The 18492-nt window shown below is 36.3% G+C and overlaps 1 protein-coding gene and 1 long non-coding RNA gene across 2 annotated transcripts in view; one reads left to right on the forward strand and one right to left on the reverse strand.

Moving 5' to 3' along the window:
* Positions 1-18492, reverse strand: part of LOC106883971 (uncharacterized) — a 239096-nt gene that overhangs the window by 206227 nt on the left and 14377 nt on the right. The gene's annotated exons all lie outside the window — the stretch shown is intronic.
* LOC128250932 (uncharacterized) lies at positions 13350-14650 on the forward strand. The gene is made up of 2 exons (XR_008266872.2): positions 13350-14120; positions 14322-14650. It is a non-coding gene; the product is annotated as an uncharacterized LOC128250932 (long non-coding RNA).

The raw sequence follows: 18492 nt of genomic DNA on the forward strand, positions 1-18492 counted from the left end.
TGTATATATATATATATATATATATATATATATATATATATATATATATATATATATATATATATATATATATATATATAAATACATACATATGTATGTGTGAATGTAAGTGTATCAAGAATAATATAAAGGAAATTATCTAGTGCACCAAAAACCCTAGTTACTGTTACCACCACCACCACCACCACCACCGCTACCACCACCACCACGTTACAGATTCGTAACCCACAATGCTTAAAACAGCCGAAAATCAGTTTTTATTATAGCTCACTGGATCGTTTTCTTTCTGTAAGAACGCGTACACACGCACGCGCGCGTGCACACACATCAATACACCTATATATCATTATTTAAAAGATTGATTAGATTCTGTGCTACTTCAAGTTTCGCAGGCCCCTAACGGCAGCCGCATCTATACATATAAATATCTATTTTATCTAACAATATATATATATATATATATATATATATATATATATATATATATATATATATATATATATATATATATACATACATATATTTTCTATATTGTCTTCTTGTGTGTGCGTTTGTGGTAGTAAGACAATAAAATAATCCATTCTTGTGTGCGTGCGCTATGATGAAAGGTATTTTAAAGCAGTATTTCGTCTCGAGATAAAAACAACAGTTTGTTGTTTGACTTGCTTCCCGGGTCATTCTCGGGATACGTTCAAAACCGACCAACACTGGTTATATATAGATTTATTATTTTCCTTTCTGTATACCATACGGTCGGTTACATACCAGTCACACACTTGTGTACTTCATTCAGCTCTAGGTTATTCCTACAAATATATAAACATTTTTACCAGTATTAAAGAAAAAAAAATCAATATTCGACGCCATTGTTTCTCTGTGAAATGTACACCCGAACCACGCCATGTAAACGTGTTATCTTGAAAAACCTATTTCTGCCGCTCGCCCACACATCAGCATCATCTTATATTAGTTTTCGTCTTCGTTTCACCTCCACTTCAATTTATACTGTCAATGTAGTTGGAATATTAGCTTCCGACTTAATATTGTTGTTGTCTCTTCTTCATAAATCACCATTATTGACAGAGTTCACAAAAGCACACCAATTGCAACTTGCAATTACACACACACACAATCACATTAATAGATACATACATGCATTTTTGTGTATATATATATGTGTTTTTATATGCATTTGTATATGTATTGATAGTGTTCATAAAAGCACACCACTAGCAACATAAGTATGCACACAAACGCACATTTGTGTGTATGTGTGTTTATGCATACATATATATATATATCTAAATGCCTGTGTGGGCATGTATACATACGCAGATATACAGATACACACACATAGATAGCTAGGTAGATATACGAATGTATACGTGCATATATTGATCGAAGCACACCAGTTGCAACGTGCAATAATACAGACACATGAGCACAAACATACTCATACACACTCTCTCAAACGCATATATGCATTTGTGTGTGTGCGTGTGTGCGTGTGTGTGTGTGTTAATATGTGTCTTTGTAACTGAATGTACACGTCAACTGTGCAGCCATGATTGAAAGGCAATTCTGATTTAAGCTGGCTGTAAAAACAACAACAGTAGCAATAACATAGCCAGAAATAAAAACAACAGGGACAGGCAACAACAACAACAACAGCTGCAGCAACAACAAATGCGAGAGTAACAACTGCAACAGCAGCAGCAGCAGCAGCAGCAGCAAAAACATGGTCAAAGTAAATGACTTGTCTCGAGATTATGACATGTCACTTCCTGTTGTAGATAGCTGGGTAATATAAGCAGTGGTGGCGGGGGGAGTAGCAGGGAAGAGCGGGGAGGAATGTAAAGTGATTGAATTGGAAAGGGCAGCGAGTGGGAAGGGGTCTGATGTTGCTAAGTGATCACATAATGTAGTGTGAGTGTATGTGCGGCTGAGTCGATAAATTACGCACGCACAAACACACACACATGCACACATATACATACACAGATGCAATTGAAAATATTTTGTGATTGTAAGTTTCCTCCACTACACACACACACACACACACACACACACACACACACACACACACACACACACATATATATATATATATATATATATATAGCTAGAGAGAGAGAGAGAGAAAGAGAGAGATTTGAAGCGTTCATTGTTATCTAAAAGGCTTCGGTCAAAAGTAATCTCAAATAAGCAACTTCTACCCCAGTCACGTGTGTATACATGCATGTATGAGATCAAGTAATCTATACATACATTCACGCGCGCGCGCGCACACACAAAATACACACGCACGCACTTATTTTTATGTATATGTATATACACACATTTAGTTTCACTGTGAAATTAGGACCCATGGTGGCCCTTTTCGGCGCTCGGATTGCTGTTAGAACCTTATTCAACTCTTATTACTTAAAGCAACCCCTTCACGCCGCTCTCCCACCACCACCATCACCACCATCACTACCACCATTTTCAAACCGCCGACAATAGAAGCTGCAGGTTATTAGAATGTAAATAAGTATTTGTGTCTTGTCCACGCATCTTGTGACACGTCGCTGGGTTTTAAGTAGATTACGACTATGGACTGTAATTTTAAAATAAACCCTCTTTAAAAATAGGCGCAAGTATGGCTGTATGGTTAAAAGTTCGCTTCGCAACCACGTGATTTCTGGTCCTGCCCTACTATGCAGCAGCTAAGTCGCGTGTCTTTTCCTATTGTCCCGAGTCGATTTCTGCTTTGTGAGTGAATCTGGCATGTATGTTTGTACGTATGTAATTCTTTCTATTCTTGGTATAAGACCAGCAATTTTGAGAGAAGGGGAAGTGAAAGTACATCGATTCTAGTACTCAACTGGTACTTATTTTATCGAACCCACTATGGTGAAGGCAAAGTCGACATTTGAATTCAGAACGCAAAGTGCCTGGAAATAATTCTTTAGTAAAATTAATTTGCTTGTCATCAAGATGAAGAAAAACCTGATCTTTGTTTTTTGTTGTTTTTTTTCCTTGTTTTTATTTAATTAGGTTTAGTTATTGACTCCACGGCTTTCGCAAACCAGTGAAACTGCTTTTATTAAAGTTCTTTTTGAACTTTTGTTAAGTCAACTCCTGCAGGAAAGATTTGAGCTGAAAGGAAATTTCAGAGGGGAGACACTAGAAGAGAACTGGGCATAGTAATTAGTGCGAAGCCTTGATGCTGAGACAAAACATGAGTAAAAGAGAGCGGGTAAGATGCGATTGGGACAAGAATGCCTAAATGATGGCAGTGTGATTCTAACCAGCTCTAAGAGGTAAATGCCATTATTGTAGCAGTAGAAAAGATACATTGTGTGTGTGTGTGCGTGTGTGAATGACTTTATAACTTTATAATCACTCAGTTGTCCCTTTTCCCAACGAAGTCTAGAATGCCTCTGTGTGTGCAGAACCAGCAGCACTGATTGAGACCCTCCATTGCGGCCCTCACCCAAAACTTTAATGATCAATAATTGTTGGGAGCTGAAGTCTTTTCCGGCTCTGAAGAGAAGGACCAGTTCTCGAGATGTAACGCTAGCTATATGACGGACGTGCTTTCGCCAGGAAAGATCTTCAGTGATAATGAGACCCAACCAGCGCCGGATTAACCATTAAGCAAAATAAGCACGAGTGCCGCAGAAATGGTACATGGTTTATGGCACAAAAAAAAGAAAATAAATAAATAAACTTGCTAAAATAATATTCGAGGTGGTTTACATGATCGGAAATATAATTTCGAAATGATCATGGTGTCATAGTGAGGATCTAAACGAGTGGTTCCCAAAGCGGGCGGTATTGCCCCTCTGGGAACAATGGAAAATTCCAAGGGGTGTTGAAGAAAAGTGGGGTGGTAACGGGGTAGCGATTCATGTAAAAACAATAAAATAATGGGTTCATTATTTTAAGTTTTATTTGTGAAATACAGTTGCTTTGAATTTGCTTCAGAAAGAGGTTTATGTTTGTGATAGTTAGTTGGGGTGGGGGCGCTAGGGAACCTGGCCTGGGTGTCAAGGGGGCGACAGCCCGACAAAGTTTGGGAACCACTGATATAAACAATGGCTCTGCAGTTGAAAAAGTAGGAAACTTTTCAAATACAAATAAAGAGAAAGTATCCAAAAATAGACATTATTTTTCATTTTAATGTTAGTTTAGTTTCATTTTGAAAAATATAAATTCGTTTTATGGTTTCTTATTCTTTTGAATTACATATATATGGGGGAACCAAAACCTTGTAAGTGTTTATGTCCTCTACGAGTCTTAATCCGGCCCTAGACCCAACTGGAGTGATCCTGAAGGTTCTTGCTGAGCGCTGTTCATAATTAAGTAGGATGTGGTGTGGTGTGGTGATGCTTTCTTGATATGAGTTGTGTTTGTTAGTATTTTCGTGCTACAGGAAGACATAGGATCGATATATCTCCATAAAGGGATGCTCTCGAGGTCTCTGCTCATGGAGTCAGGGTATGTGTGTTTGGGCTGTTGGTGTTGAGGTTGTGAGTTGATAATGCAGCATGCGTGAAGAATATTAGGAAAGAACCAAGGATAGTTTCATCTACGTGAGAGAGGGGTGCTGTTGGATGTAGCAACAAGTAATATATTTATAAAGAAGAAGAGCTAGGGGAGAAAACCAAACCCTGGCCAACACCTATGGGAGGACAGAAAGTGCTCTATCAACACAGAGCAATAGTGTAATCTGATGGAAAGCTACCGATCCAAGTTCCTGGCTATGGTCAAAAACCTTCGATAAGAAATTTGCCCGCTTGATATGATCAAAAGCTTTGCTGATGGTAATAACATCACTTTCACTAAATATCTCGCAGATAAAAGCCCAATGGTGGTGACAGAGGATAGTAGGTCTCCAGTGGAATCTAACTTTACGAAACCGTATTGGTGGCCGTTAAAGAAAGAGCAGACGGAGTAGGAGTGTAGGGTTAGGGTTAGGAGCGTAGCAAGGTGCGGACAATGGTGGTAGTCCGTTCCAGGCGATGCTTTTACGGTGACGGGGGGAAGTTTTGGGGTCTTCTGTAAAAGCTTGTACAGGTGGCGGCGCACAGTTTACGTCACTGAGGTAGAGCCTTCTTGGTAGGTTCCAGTGATTTTTCAGTGAATGTTATTGTTGTTATTGATATTGTTGCTGTGGTGGTGGCGGCGGTGACGGTGGTTCCATAACCTCAGGTACATTTTCATTGTGCAGGCATATGATGAAAGGCATTCCAGTATTTCTCTTTCCGGGATAGTGTATCAAGGATCACACGATCTAATATGTCGTCCCTTTTACTTTTTATTTATGGTGGTATTGTGCTTCTTTCAGGGAGATTTGGCTGCTATTTCTAACAGATTCAACGACCACCAAGAGAGGACTCCCGTAATGGCTCTGGAAACAGCCACAGTCTACTGGCTTGGAATCAGTAACTCAAGCTTCTATTTTCTTTTAATTTTACAGCATACATACCACACACACACACACACACACACACACACACACACACACACACACACAGAGGCACACACACACACACGCACACTCATTCGTACCTTCACGAACACACAAACACCTTGAGAGGAAAACCTTGAACTCTGACACATATAGATTTAGACATACAGTTACATATAGGACACAAACTCACAAACACGCACAAACTACCAGTATAAACACATACGTGCACACACATTATCACCACAACCATCATCACCACCTTCATTGCCTCTACTACTACTACTAATACTGCTACCAAAAGAAAAATACAACAGCGCAGACACCCACCCAACTAGACCACCACATCACCATACATTACATTAAACAACGTTCATTTTCCACAGAGGTTTATGAAAGACCATTGAGTTGCTGCTATGAATATTTATTAGTAACAGTATTCAATAAATATTTTATACAATCATGGTCATCCATATTTATGAACTGGTACAAAAATAGGTTTCTCTCTCTCTCTCTCTCTCTCTCTCTCTCTCTCTCTCTCTCTCTCTCTCTCTCTCTCTCTCTCTCTCTCTCTCTTTCTTTCCCCTCTGCAATAATGGCGAGTAGTGTGGTATGTAACTCTATCGATTAATGTGTGCCAATAACTCGTGTGTTTATGTAAACACACACACACGCGCGCGCGCACATGAGTGTATTTATGTGTTTGTTTATGTTACGTGAATTTATGTGCAGTAACTTAGCCATTCGGCAAATAGACCTTTACGAAATAAGTTCTAACCGCTGGTGCCCCAGTATGGCCGCGATCTATCTAACTGCTGAAATCAATAGAAGAGTAAGAGAAAAGAATGCAGCAAATATTGTATACATACATACCTACACACAGACGCACACCCACACACACACAAACACACACATACACACACGTATATGGTTAAAAATTATACAAAAAATACAAGACAGACAGGTGAAAGAACAATAAAGGTGTATTTGACACTTAGGGAAAATGGAAGAAGTTTTTGACGTTTCCAGCCTACGCTCTTCTAGAAAACGGAATGAGGAGAGAAAACAGATGGAGAGACGAAAAAACAAAGAGACGTGTCTAGATTAATGATTGCACATGTTGAATGTGTGTGTGTATTCAAACATACACACATACATACATACATACATACATACATACATACATACATACATACATATATATATATATATATATATATATATATATATATATATATATATATATATATAGAAAGAGAGAGAGGGAGAGAGTGGTACCAGAACAATTGTAACTGATTATTAAATATGAGTTAAACACTTTCTTTGTCTTATATATATATATATATATATATATATATATATATATATATATATACACATACACACACTCACATAAATGCACAAACATGTTCACATGTTCGTTTATTTGTTTCAGTTATTTGTCTTTGGCCATGTTGGGGCATTGCCTTCCAGGATTCACTCTAGAATTCTTTAAACGAGGAGTCACGGTAACACTAGTGGGTACGCAAGAGAAATGGCGGTTGCAAGTGTGAGGTTAGAAGAAATAAAAGAAGGAAATTTTGAAATAATCACAACCAACTGAACGCGACTTGCGAATTTAGAAAATATGTTAAGAGTCTTTTAGCAGTTTCCTTTCATCTTACCGTTGTGAACAAGGGTTTTCAGTAAATGAAAGCCTATCAAATGATAAGGAGATATGTGGGTGAGCCTCTCTGGAACTCGGCCAAGAAGTGAGTTACTTGTTTGAGGGAGAGAGAGAGAGAGAGCGAGAGAGGGGGTCCATGATAATCTGTTTTCTTCTTTTTGTCCTTTACTTTTTTCAGTCATTGGACAGCAGCCATGCTGGACATCGCCTTGAGATGTTTAGTCCAATAGACCCCGGGACACATTCTTTTTAGGTCAGGTCTCTTTGCTGGGGAGACGTGAACAGACCAACACCAGTGATGAAATTGTGTAGAGACAGCCATTAAGTTGCGCATGCACAGACGCACACATGTATGTATGAATGTGTACGTATTCATATATATATATATATATATATATATATATATATACGCTTCCTCAAAGTTTCATTTTAACTAAATTCAACCACAAAGTTTTGGTCTGTTCTGGATATTAGTAGAAAACATTCGCCCAAAGGTGCCGTGCAATTGGACAAAATCTGACAAATGAACAATGCCTGCGCTTAATTAAATATAACATTAAATTAATTTCTTTAAATAGGCACAAAACCAGAAATCTTATAGGAAGGAAATAAATAGTCGACTGATATCTTTTTTGCTATAGGTACAAGAGCTAAAACTTTGGGAGAGTGAGCTACTCGATTACACCGACCCTACTGCATAACTGGTACTTATTTCATCGACCCTGAATGAATGAAAGGCAAAGTCGACTTCAGCGGAATTTGAACTCAAAACATAGACAGACGAAATACCAATAAGCATTTTGTCCAGCGCAGAAACAATTCGGCCGGCTCACCGCCATGAGTCGGCCGATGATATCGGTTTCAAATTTTGTCACGAGGTCAGTAACTTCGATACCAGTAATTCACAGGTACTTTAGTTTATCGACCTACCGGAAAGATCAGTGGTAAAGTTGGCCACAGCATAGTTTAAACTCTTTGAATTAAATTAGCAACAAATAATAAATGTCTGTTCTATGATATCCAACCAGTTTACACTATATTTTTCATGGAGTACGCCAATTCGAGGAGACATGATGAAGAAAAAGTCTGAGAATCTCCAGTTTATTCTTCAAGATAATCTCAGTACTTATTATTAAGTTTGGCATTCTATCGTTTTTTAATTACCGAGTCGCTATGTCATAAACCAACCAATATTAATTATATATATATATATATATATATAGTAGAAATTTATAGAAAAACAAAAGACGAAGACAGGTCATTAGTTTGACGCTTGGGAAAATGTAAAAGTCTTTGACATTTCGAGCCTACGCTCTTCCACGGAAAGGAATAAGAGAAAATAAACAGAGAAAATGAAAAAAAGTTGTAGATTTAGCGGTCAAGCATATATATATATTTATTTATTTATTTATTTTTTCTAAAATTTTCGTTCCTTCTTGCAACCTCTTCAAATAGCCGTTGACCCGGTTCGATTTCCACTCATTCACTTTTTTTTTTTTTTTTTCTAAAATTTTCGATGCTTCTTGCAACCTCTTCAATAGTCGTTAACTCTGTGGAAATCGAACTGCTGAGTGTGTTAATTAATAAGGTATTAAAACAGAATGACTCTCTCTAGACACAATAAAATAATATATATATATATATATATATATATATATATATACACGGCGGGCTTTTGCATAGCAGTGGGACTGAACCAACCCGAAACTACTAAACGAGAACAGTTGCAAAGCGAACCGCAGTCGTGAGTGTGTGTGTGCGCGTGCGTAAAACATTTCGCCTGTGTTTCATTTTATGCAAATGTTTACGAACAATATGCTTTGATTCAACTTTATGTTTATAGCTAACATTCATTCACTTTTCTCTCTTTCGTCTTATGAGCCACTTTAAGACTTGTACACATCCATATGTATTATTGTATGCGATTACAGTATATGGCATTATACGACACTATACACGCATATCTACTTAAGTGTATTTCTATGTTAGAATCTAGGCATTACCGTTGATAGTATAGAATAGTATAGAGTAGCATAGTTTAGTTTTGTATGAATAGAAATAATAAAAGCAGTAATAGAAACTAGTAAATAGAAATAAGGTGGGCAGGGCGTTAAGTTCAATTTCTAACTGCCGTCCTTTCTTCCTCCTCCGCCATTGCATTTCTCGTATAACGACCCATACCTCACTCACTGTCTCTGCCTTAGAGAGAAGCTCAAGGGAGAGAGAAGGAACAGAGACGGCGGTTAAACTATAATATAATCAGGGAGCCTAAAGTGGAGGAATGAGAAGGCGGAGGGGGAGGAGTATAGAAAGTCAGAAAGTAGGACATTCTGTCAGTTCCCGCTTTCCTTTTCATCTTTCAATCTGTTGGTAATTTTGATGTTGCGAGCTTTTTCTTCTTTCAATCTGCACATTTTTATTAAAACCACAGGTTGATGTGACGAGAATATTAATAGAGACATTATTATATTATTATAATACGTTGTCTGTTCATCTATCTATCTATCTATCTGTCTGTGTCTATCTATCTATCTATCTATCTATCTATCTATCTGTCTGTGTCTGTCTCTCTCTCTCTCTCTCTCTCTCTCTCTCTCTCTCTCTCTCTCTCTCTATATATATATATATATATATATATATATATATATATATATATATATATATATATACATACATATATATATATATATATATGTATATATATATATATATTTATATATATATACACCCATTTTATTAAGCCGAAAAAATTCAAATGTAACATGTGACCGTTCGTCAGACAGTTGTGATAATAGAGACTAATGAAATTTATAAATTGTACGTGTGTGTGTGTGTGTATATATATATATATATATATATATATATATATATATATATGTATATATATATGATATATATAATATATTCAAATAATATATATATATATATATATTTATATACACGCACACACACGGATATATATATATATATATATTATATGTGTGTGTGTGCGTGTATATAAATATATATATATATATATATTATTTGAATATATTATATATATCATATAGACGAGCACACATATACATTTATTTTTTAATCGATTGGAAACTTATAAAAGTAAGGTCGGGTCTTGATCGTGGTATTTCTGTATGAAACTCGGCTTATAAGTTATAGTGGTGGTTTGTAAGTACCCCATCGTTAGAGTTTTCTCATAGACAAATATAGAAAACTAAATAACGGAGTATGTTGTGTTTGCCTTCGTTTGTACGTACAAGCGTGCGCGTATATACATATAGATTTTTAAAATTAAGTACTCAGGTCCAATTGTTGTAGGGTTTCAAGGCAGTGCCCCAGCATGACCGCAGTCCAATGACTAGAACAAGTAAGTTAAAACAACAGATAAATAGAGAGAGTGAGAGACGGAATAAGACAAGTATGTGTGTTTGTGTCTTTAAATATATATATATATATATATACACACACGTATATGTGTATGTATATATAAATTTATGTATATTTAAATATATACAGAGAGCAATATGTGTATACATACATGTGTGTGTGTGTGTCTGGCTGTCTGTCTGTTTGTCTCTCTCTCTATATATATATATGAGAGAGAGAAAGGGAAGGGCGAATAGGGGATGTCTTCTACATGCGTTTATATTTAATCTTTATACGGCAATAAACACACACATACATCCAGAGCAATGTGTATGTGTGTATGCATACATCTGTATATATACACACTGTAGAAGGATATGATAAACAACTGCCGTAGATGTGTGTCTGTGTCTGTGTCTGTATATATATATATATGTGTTCCTATGTGTGTGTGTGTCTGTATATGTGCGTGCTTGTGTGAAGACAGCAGATGGCGAAGTCAATAGGAATGTGTAGTAGTAGTAGTAGTGGTGGTGGTGGTGGTGGTGGTGGTGGAGATGGTGATAATGGTGGTGTGATGGTTGTGTGGTGGTAGTGTCAGTAGTGAAGTGGTGTTGGAGGTGGCGGTAGTGGTGATGTTGGGAGATGGAAGTGGCGGTAATAACGTGGTAGGGGAGTGTTGGAGGTAATTGTTGTTGTAGTGGTGATGGTGATGATGATGACGGTAACAGCAGTGGTAGTGGTGTAGGTGGTGGTAGGGACATACGTGGAAGGTGCAGGTAGAGGGAAGAGGAGATGTAAGATTGTCAGCAGTTTTTGGCGGCGTCAAAAGAAAGCTATTTTAGTAAAACCAAATCAGAAGAGAGAGGAAGGGGAGAAGTGAAAGATAGAAAGAGAAAGAGAGGAAAAGTAAGAGATAGAGACATAGAGAGGGGAAAATGACAGACAGAAAGCAGAAAAGAGAGGAGGTGGAAATAATGATAGATATAACGAGAAGAGGAGGGAAACTGAGTGAAAGATAGTGATAGAGAGGGAATGAGTGACAATGTAAGACACTCAGATAAGATAGGAAGATATATAGAGAGAGAGGGGGATAGAGAAATGACTAGCTTTCCTGCTAGTAGGCATTAAAGGGCACTGTGTGTGTGTGTATATATATCTATATATATATATGTATGTATGTAAATATGTGTATGTATGTGGCCCTATTTGGGTACGTCTGCGTGTCTATGTATTGGGGTATATAATGTATATAAATGTGGATGTGTGTATGTGCTGAGAGCTGGTAGTTCATATATAAACAGGAACTTTAAAGTACATTGTCTCTATGTGCGTGTGTGTATATTTGCATGCATACGTGTATATGTATATGCATGTGTGTATATATATCTTAACACATGACTATTTTCCAATTTAATATGCTGTCTATACCTATAGTTATGTACATACATATATGTGTATATACATGTGTGTCGGTTGTATGTAAGTATATGTAGATGTGTATATATATATATATATATATATATATATATATATATGTGTGTGTGTGTGTATTATACACATACATAGATATATACGTACATGCATGTATATTATATACGCATGTGTGGAGAAGTGCTGAGTATATTTTTGTCCGTAAGTGTCTATATCTATATATACATATTAAATGTATGATTATATACATAGACACACACACCACATATATATGTTAGAATATAAATATGTACGTGTAAATATGTGTGTGCTATATAGTAATATATATATATATATATATGCATTCGTGCGTATATATTCTTGTGTGTATATATGCCTGTGTATGTTTGCTCAAGTCGGCACTGATGGGCGATCGTTTCGTCTCTCTTTTTCTAGACAGCCTTTTGTTATTTGTTAAGACTGTAAGGGTATAATTTTAGGGAGATTTGGCTGCTGTTTTCAGCAGGTCTAGCAACTACATAGAGGCACTCGTGTTATCCCTGTATGTAGTATATCTTGTGTGTATATGGTATGATGGTGATGGTGGTGATGGTAATGATGATTCCAATGTAAATGCGTATATGTGTTTTGATTGCAGTAGTCGGTGTACAAATGTGTGTACTCACCATATATTATATACATGTTTGTATAAAATGTGTATGTTGCAGATACTGTACATTACATATAGATATTATGTATGTTATAGAAAAGTTGAATGTATATGTTTGCTTTATCATATAGCGGTAGCAATAGTATATATACATTTGTATATATATATGTGTATAATAAAAAAATAAATGTTTCCATCTCGAAATCTGTCGCAGGATTACTCATTTTCGCCAGCTGAGTGGACTGCAGCAACGTGAAATAATGTCTCCCGTTTCAGGAATTGAAACCACAATCTCACAATCCGACACCCTAACCACTAAGCCACAATCGGTGTACATTCATAGCAGTGATCTGTAATTTTACGAAACCGGTATACTTTTGAATCTCTTTAAGAATTCACAATAATGACTTTTATTACTTTTATTCCTACCTCAGTTCATCTAATTGTATATATCTATCATTACTTTTCATAAAAAGCCTTTAATTTTTAAAAATTTCCAATGTGCATTTTCGCTTATTTTTCTTCTTACTTTCCCCACTATATATATATACATATATATATATATGTATGTATGTATGTGTGTGTGTGTGTATTATTTGTTTCATTAGATTGCGGCTACACACACATATATTGAAAAATACATTGTGTCCGTTTTCCAAGACGACTGGGTATTAAAGGGAGATTGTGCTGCTATTGCTAGCAGCTATAGCGACCACGTAGTGGTTATCTCTCTCTCTCTCTCATAGGTTGTACAGCGTACGTATATATATGCACATATGTACATACATATACCTACACATATATACACGCATATTATTATACATACATACGCATAGATAGAGAAACAACGAATTTCACTCATTGCGCTGCGACTATACTGGAGCATTGCTTTCAAGGAGTTTACCTGATTATATCAATTCCGGTCGTTATTTCAGGTGAACACACTTGTTTATATGACAAGTAGCGGATGGTGTGCGTTTACAATTGTTTCATACACGTGCATACATGTATATATATAGAATAAATGATAGACCACGAATATATATCACTTGTTCCCTACGTACGTTTCACCATTGTAGGTATTCGCAATCTTTGCTTTGGAAGTTCTAAACTTAACTGCAGTAGTCGTACATACATCTAACTGTACACACAAGATATTATGTTATATCACATTATATATATATATATACATATAATGTAGAAGAACAACAAAGGTGAATGAATAACACGATGAAAATATATAACCTTTGAGGCTAAATGAATCGAAGAAATTGTTCGATATTTTGGGCTTAAGCTTTTCTCCTTCATCGGAGACAAAAAGGAGAAGTGGAAATGTGCGGGGGGGGGGATCACAAAAAGAAAAACTCAGAGTAGATAAGTCCACGTGTCATTTCGAGATTGCCTGGATTGTAGTTATACCTTCTGGACTACCAATTTGGATCACATTGAATCCACTTTACTGTGCGTATATATATTCATTGTGTGTGTGTATCTCGTGCATAACGAGCATATGTATATCAATATTAAAGAGGACAAATAAGCATGAATAGGTATGTATAGATGGAAGTCTCTACTTGTATGTATATACGTGCATGCGTACGAGTGAGTGCGTGTTTAATGGTACTATAAACAGTACCATTACTAACAATCACCAGTAGTACAGCGACTGTACTATTGGTGATTGCTTGTAAGTAGTGCTGCACTATACAAATGATATATTATCACGTGATGTGTTGTTTGTTTAACCACAGGTTGGCTACGATGGAACGAACAGGTTTATTGTCAAAAGCGTTTCAGCCGACACCATGTCACCGTTTTTAAAACATTGGTTGTTATTTGAGCGACTTCGTTGAGACGTGGTGTTCTGCACTGATTGGTAAAGTACGCCAGTGTACGGACTCTCTTTCTCAAAATGTTTTTTTATGTAGATACTGTGGCACTTATATCACTGAAACATATCCCAAAGATATCAATGCATTTCTATTTTCTCTTAATTTGAGATGGAAACGGAATTTGAAACCAATATAATAGCAGGTATGAATATCCATCGAAAATAAATTCAGTCATACCTACACACGTATCGCCACTTTGTTTCCTTATGTTCAGAAAAATGGGTATTTTTTAACGAAATTTTCTACGAATATCCTTCACAAGATGTAGATTACTATTATATCGAAATTTATTTAAAAAAAGAAAAAGATAAAAGTGCACACATACATACTGATACACGTCACATATTTTTTTCAAGTGTGATGTCAATATGTACGTCTGCGCACCCTTCAGTTTTTTATTTTTACACATTAAATTCCAATATATTCGTAATATAAACTATCTTAGAAGTATTGTTAGAAAACTTCATTAAAAGCTATGAGGAAATATAGTCGGCTGGGGACATGCGTACTTATAACGGTTTGCCTAAATGAATGAATATACTTCGACTTCTTCATTCGGTGTAGTGTTGATTTTGTAGCGTAGACTATATATATTTACGAACATTCGAACGTAGCAGGTAACAACAATCGGAGTAGTGGACACAATGGGACACAAACAGCGGCCAAAGACTAGCTTTTACCTACGTTCGAATGAACGTATGTGTAGAGTCTACGCTACAATTTCTTTTAAGCTCTCAGGTGGCATCCATTGAAGAGAAAACCAGCATCACGATTTACGACTGCTACCACCACCAGCACCACATTTACGGTATGGAAATGGATTTTCGCCTGTTTCGACGATCACTATTCCAGTTATTCGATCAAGAGAACTCATCAAATTACTTATTGGATTGGTTTCAAATTTTGGTAGAAGGCCAAGGGGATTACATCGACTCCAGTGTTCAACTGTTACTTATTTTATCGACCTCGAAATGATCAAAGGCAAAGTCGGCCTCGGTGGAATTTGAACTCAGAACGTTAAGATAGACGAAATGCCGCTAAGCATTTTGCGCGGCGTGTTAACGATTTTGCCAACTCGCAACTTCAAATTATTTAGTACATTATAATCTATACATAGTTGAGTATTCCACCATTTCACCGACTTTTAAATGTAATTCTTTCGTCAGAATCACTGTCATAGTGCGTGACGGACGAAACTGGCCCCTTTTCAATTACACGTACAGTTTATCAGATAGATTTCTCATGCTTCAGTTAGCCATATTTCATTCAGAGTTTAGGTCAGCCCGAAACATGAGGTAAAATAGACTTTCACCTAAAATGTCATGCAATGGGATTGAACCTGTAACCGCATAATTCTAAAGCGAATTGTTTTGCCACTCACTCGGCTATACTTTTCTTTTCCGACTGTCTTAATATATGTACTCTATATTTGCTACTGTATTTCTGTAGTTGCTGCAACAAACAGCTATATCTTCTGTTTTACTTGTTCCTGTCCTTGTACTGCGGCCATGCTGGGGCTCCTCCTTGAAGAGTTTAGTCGAACAAATCGACCTTAGCATATTTGAAAAATGATTAATAAATATCCTATCGGTGTCTTAACCCGAACCGCCATGTCACGGGGGCGTAAAGAAACCAACACGGTTGTCAAGCAGTAGAAGGGAAACAAATACAAACATAGCATATGTGTGTGTGTGTGTGTGTGTATACAATGGGCTTCCAGAAGATTCCTTCGAACATACGTTTCAAGTGGTTACGTAAGTCAATCGAAATATCAGTGATTGGTTTTGTTACTATTGTAATATTATACCACTCATCTTTATAAGAATCTGGCGTATCCTTCCTTGGATAATACAGTTATAACACAATACGAACATAGGTACTGGTGAAAAGGTATGATACAAACGTGCTGGGAACAAAGATAGTGGTGAAAGGGTATAATCTGAGGCTTTAAATACATATGAGAAAGGGAGTTCCTCTCACTAGATTTTATATATGGAATCCGATTGTGATAAACAACTATTTCTTAATATTTTTCATTAAATTTCGTTTCATCCTGTAGCCACCACCAAAACAATCTCGAGTCGGCCTCTTTGCCTCTACTTTTGCGTTTGCGGTCTGTATTGTCAATATTGTTTAGTGACAATATTCGGCGTGAATATTCTGATGTTTTATGCTACAACCAATAATATATTGTTTGACGGTATATATTATTAAAATCCATATACAGGATCTCAAGACCAACTACATGCCACATACAATCGAGTGGAGCTTCGTGGAGAAATCTACAGGATATGTAAATTGATCAAAGAGTTGCAAGATAAGTATAACAGAAGGGTTGCACACTCTTTTTAGATCCAAGAATTTCACCACACTACATAATTCCAGATTGTGGAGAAATTGCTTTTGTCGAACTGAAGGACAGATCTAGTTTTTTTCATTCGCAAAATATGCTTTTTGTAGGAGACAGTAAAAAATCTGAAAGTTGGCTATAATAATGTAGCATTCCAGTCTCATTGCTTTGAAGGTTTGATGTTGTGGAGAAAAAAAAAATTGGAGAAAAATGTTAGAGGTTTAAAAATCGAAGGAAAAAAAATGGGTATTTTTAGCTAATGGCGAGACAGAAATTTCCTGCGTTTGGCGGTGTGGTGTCAACTTTAAGGTTGTACTCTGTGAAATGTACATGTATCATCTGGATCTAGTCTTTCTCATTCATTGATTGTATTTTTAAAAATTTGTTATATTAATATATTTGTCTGCAGAAAAATTAAAACAAAACACGCGGGTGAAAAGAATCTCGTGGTGTGAAGAACCAATTGTAAAAAATCAACATTGAACAATGTGCGTCACAGTGAAGTGAACCACGAAGTCGCAGAGAACAGTGAAGTGAACCACAACAGCGTCCTGTTGTCATGGTAACAAGCTGCTAATGACACGCTGTCTGTTGATTGGCTAAAATTGCCCAGATTTCTCAACCTTAATGCCAAATAACATCAAATTCTCTAATTTATGAGATAAAGTAATTGGTTGATCGTAATCAAAATTCAGAGTTGTATCGATACACCAAAAATGAAAGCAATCTGAGCAAAATTAAGTGGGGACTGATTTTGCGAATGGAAAAGACCAGATCCTGGAGGACATCACCCTCCCTGAACTGAGCAACTGTCTCATAGACCACAGCCTTCTCCCCGTACAATCTGCACCAGCTAGATTATGATTTTGGACGGATAAAAGAGGTGCGACTCTTGTTTTATTTTTCTTTCTTTTTCCGTTTTAATTCAAATTTTGTCGTCTCGTTCTACTTCTCATTTCACTTTTTGCACCTACCTTCTCGTTTCAAACAAGAGCAACCATTTGTATTTGCTTGGAGACCCAAGGTACGCTATATAAATCTGTTGAATTATTGTTTCTACAGCATGAAACTATTAGTAACTCATATTTAAATATTGTGTGTCGATTTACTCGACTAAAGGCGGTGCTCCAGCATGGCCGCAGTCAAATGACTGAAACAAGTAAAAGAGTAACGAGTATATATATATATATAATATAATATATATATATATATATATATATATATATATATATCTTAGAGAGAAAGATGGCGAACTCTTTTTACTCACTTGATGGCATCAAGAATTATTAGCTTTCTCTCATCACTAAAAAATGTATAACTGTGTATTATAGCCATGCTTATTCCCACCATGCTAATCTACTCGAGGTTTCTCAACTATAATTAGGTTAGCGTTAGATTTGGTGATATCCATTAATTTTATATTTTATTTTTTATATTTTTAACCGGAAAAATAAGTCAAGCATCTGAATGAAATCAGGGTATATTTTCGTATATACATATATACATATATGACCAGCACAGTTGGAGAAATAAACGTGAATGGATGGGTTACAAGCCTCATAATCAGCAGTCATACTGTCCATGGCTGTAGTGAGTAAACAGGTATCTTTGGGTTTTTATATATACTGATCCATCAATTGAAAAAGCAGCGTGTGAACTCTATGATTATTGTGTTTTTAG

The sequence above is a fragment of the Octopus bimaculoides genome, chromosome 26 (assembly GCF_046866305.1).
Source record: "Octopus bimaculoides isolate indiv1 chromosome 26, ASM4686630v1, whole genome shotgun sequence".
Taxonomy (NCBI): domain Eukaryota; kingdom Metazoa; phylum Mollusca; class Cephalopoda; order Octopoda; family Octopodidae; genus Octopus; species Octopus bimaculoides.